Source organism: Montipora foliosa, chromosome 12 (assembly GCF_036669935.1).
Source record: "Montipora foliosa isolate CH-2021 chromosome 12, ASM3666993v2, whole genome shotgun sequence".
Taxonomy (NCBI): Eukaryota; Metazoa; Cnidaria; class Anthozoa; order Scleractinia; family Acroporidae; genus Montipora; species Montipora foliosa.
The window spans coordinates 34,289,722-34,293,325 of NC_090880.1; the positions used below are offsets into that span (position 1 = coordinate 34,289,722).

Consider the following 3,604-nt stretch of genomic DNA (forward strand, 5'->3'; position numbering starts at 1 on the left):
AAATACATAGCATATACAGGTACATAACTAAATGCACAATATTTAGAGATAAATTAATTAAAAAGAAAAGCCGCTGTAGAAAATGCGTCCCTTGATTCTCTTTTAAAACCAGTAAATTCAGTGGTACGGATAAAATCAGATTGCGCTTTTGGTAACGTAGCTGATACGTAAGAAAAAGAACTAAGACTATGAGTGGTAGTTCTAGGTTTATTGAGGGACAGAATGTAATTTTCGTGAAGATCATGCATAAGAAGAGGACGGGAGAGAAAACATAACTTTCATATAAGCAGGAAAACCCTTTAAAAAAACAACAAGAACAACGTAGTTTTTATTATTTTATTAGTGTCGGCTGTTCATTTTAGTAGAAGGGTCTAACAATGTCGGAAATTAATTTTTTTTCCGGCATTTTTACAATTGGAATTTTGAACTGATTGTGTAAGCATTTAAACAAGGAGCTTCTTTTTAGTTGTAAAAAGGTTAAGAAATTAAAAGTGTTCTTTCTTCTGTTTCCTTTTACATAAAGGGCAGTTTCCTACATGGTCTTTTCTACAGTTTTGCCAGCGTGGCTCTATGGCTGAAGTAGAATGCACTTCAGTCTTAAAATATTCAGAGCTGGCTTCTTGGAGGATTGATTACAGAACAAGACGTTATAGAAAGTAAGATAATGGTTTGACAGTGACTTTTTTTAATGTTTCGTTCAAGACGTTATGTTAGTACGTGATTCAAATAACAGCACGTCTAGCGCGCGCTGAGGAAAAATCTGCGTGAAGCTTGAAAACGTAGGGCGAGACTTCTGCGCGTGCCAGAGAATTGTAGACCTCTTGGATTGGGATGTGGTCATTTCCAGATTGCGGATCCTTTATTGAAAACCAGGCTTCCAAGAAAAGCCGCTCGTGTCAGAGTTGTTGGACGTGAGACTAACTTTCACTAGCGACTATTCTTGGAAACCTGGTTTTCAATAAAGGATCCGCAAGCACGCGTACTAACGTTATATTTCAACTGATGAAGGCTTAAGCACCAGCCGAAACGTCTTGAACGAAACTGACATCAAAAAATAGTCAGTGTCAAACCATTATCTTATTATGTTAGCTCCTAACTACCACTACTCTATTTTTAAACACGTTATAGAAATTTGTTCTCAAAATTTCCATCCTTGTATTGACTTTTTCGGTAAGAAGTTGATGTCGTTCCCTCTCCCCTAGCTCCAGCCCAAGAAGCCAAGGGAGAGGTCCTGGGAACTACGTTGGCTAACAGACAAGAATTAAGATTGATCACCTTCGAATTTTTTAATTTTTTAATTTAAAACTCTTTACCTCCGAAATATCCATTTTTAAAATTTAATTTGCTCGTTTTCATTCTGCTATTGTTCTTTTTTCCCTGGAGTATTTAACTCTGAGAATGTCACCCACCTCGTCTATGGCTTCCAGAGCCTTGAGAGAGAAAAAAAAATCCCTAAGTAGTTAGCAAAGTTAAGCTTGGTTCACATATCAAATGAAATGCTAACACCTTGCGACAACAGCAAGAAGTGCTTCATTTTTATCTTTTTCCTTTTTATATTTTCATCATCGCAATTGTTGCATTAGACTCGAGGGCAGCGGAGCAACGCAAAGGAAATCGCAAGGTAAAAGTACTTGATCCATGCGCCCCAGCCCCCATGTTAAAGATGAAACTAAAATGGAGCTAGTCTCGTCAAACGTCTTGGGTGAAACTTAGAATGAACCTGTGCATCGCACTTGTGAACTAGGTTTGGCAAAATAAAGAAATAGTTTTATATATAGTGGTATTCAGAGAGAAATAATTCAAATGAAATCAGACATCGTGACGGACACTGCGGGTATCAAACCCAAAACAGTCGCATGCGGATCCAGGGCCCTCACAACTACTCCTAAGACTTTTGAGATATTCAAACAAGTTTTTCAGGCGTTGTGACAAGGTTGACACATTTTACAATGCCGTTCATAAATTCTTGTTACACTTCCTGAGAACAGAAAGTATTTCTCTTTATTTCTAGGTTGAAAACACATAGCCTTCCCCCACCCCTCCCCCCCCACTCCTCCCTGTATTGTTGACTCGGAGTTTAGAGGCTGGTGATGAGTTGCGTGTCACAAAATTTGTGTACGAGATTGTCGGTTCTACAACAAGTTGCAAAATTGTTGAGACACTCCCCTTAAAAAACACCTTTTTAGCTTCCAATACCCTCCGTATCAAGAATTTCAACCTTTCCCGCTTCCCCTCCCCTCTCCCCCTTTCACTGTTGACTGTTTACGTTTTCAAACTTTTTTTTGTCTTGCTAGCAACACTGGTAAGGAGGGGAGGGGGACTGCAGTGTGGGAGATAATAGGTAAATTAATAACTCCCCAAGAAGGCGAAGTGTTCCCACTAAATTTGCAGCTTGTTGTAGTACATCCGACTGCGGGCGAATACCCTCGATAGGGATAACCTCTATCCTTCCTTTTCATTAAAGTGCAATCTCGACCCCAGAGCTCTTCTCTTGACTGAGGGAGAAAAGAGCTCTTGGGAACCCTGAAATAGTGTCTTCTCATTGGTTTTCGTGAAAAACAATCCAAAGCGTCTCCAATAGGTGCATTGATGTTAGCACGAGGAGTGAGCAGGCGCCGTAACGTTCAAATAGCTAATTTTTGGCTATGAGAACCGTACGGCGCATGTTCTCCTGCATAGAGTTTCCCAGAGCCTTGGGTCGATCCAAGGCTCTGGTGACGAGAATGATTGAAGTGATGAATTAAGTCGGTAAGTTGGTATTATTAACAGCCGTGGTCACACTGCAGGACTTTTACCTAGGTAAACTCGACTTGTTGACAGTTTACGTCGGGAAACTGTTTTTTTTCAGTGTGACCGATTTTTCCCCAAGTAATTTACCTCGGGGAAATTTTATCTTCTGGAGCTTGGTTATGTCACGAGAACAATAGCTTGACAGCTACCCCAAAGCGTCAGCTACGGAAAATTCATTTCCCCAGGTAATTCACCAATAAAAGCTCGTCGGTGAATGTCTCAATGACAGATCCGGACATACAACACTCTGTGAGGTTTGCCGTCAGTTAAATTTATTTTTTTACTGCAAAGCGCAAAGACGATGGCACAATTCAGAGCAAGTATTTGTTTTTGTTTAGAATTTGAAATTTCACTTCAGTCCTAGGTAATTTGGAATCTTTTTTCAATCGAGGAACTGTTCTTGTTGCAGAAACAGTTTGTATTCTCAAGACGAGCCGCAACAAGGTTATTACAATGGCTTACTATTCACCTCTCGGAGCGAGGAAAGACGTCCAGAACCAGATCTTTCTTTTACCACTCTGGCAAACCCAGGGTAGTGTAACCTTTCAAGATTTTTTCACCTAGGTAAAATGAAACCCGAGATGAATTTATCTCGGACAATTTTGCCCTAGGTAAATCGGTCTTACTTTGGTAAATAGTAGGGAAAACGAAACCAACTGAGTGGTGACTTGGGTCGAGGCGAGGCGCCTCGCCTCGACCCAAGCCACCACTCGTTTTTTCGCATGCATTTTTTCCTCTTTTCCTACTATCTGGGAGCCTGGAACAGGCTGTGTGACCACGGCTATTATTATTCTGTCATCATACCATTGGGGGT

At 40.5% G+C, this 3,604-nt stretch overlaps 1 pseudogene; it reads right to left on the bottom strand.

Annotated features, from left to right (window-relative positions):
* LOC137978762 (serine palmitoyltransferase 2-like) overlaps positions 1 to 3,604 on the bottom strand; it is a 14,640-nt pseudogene continuing 11,036 nt past the window's right edge.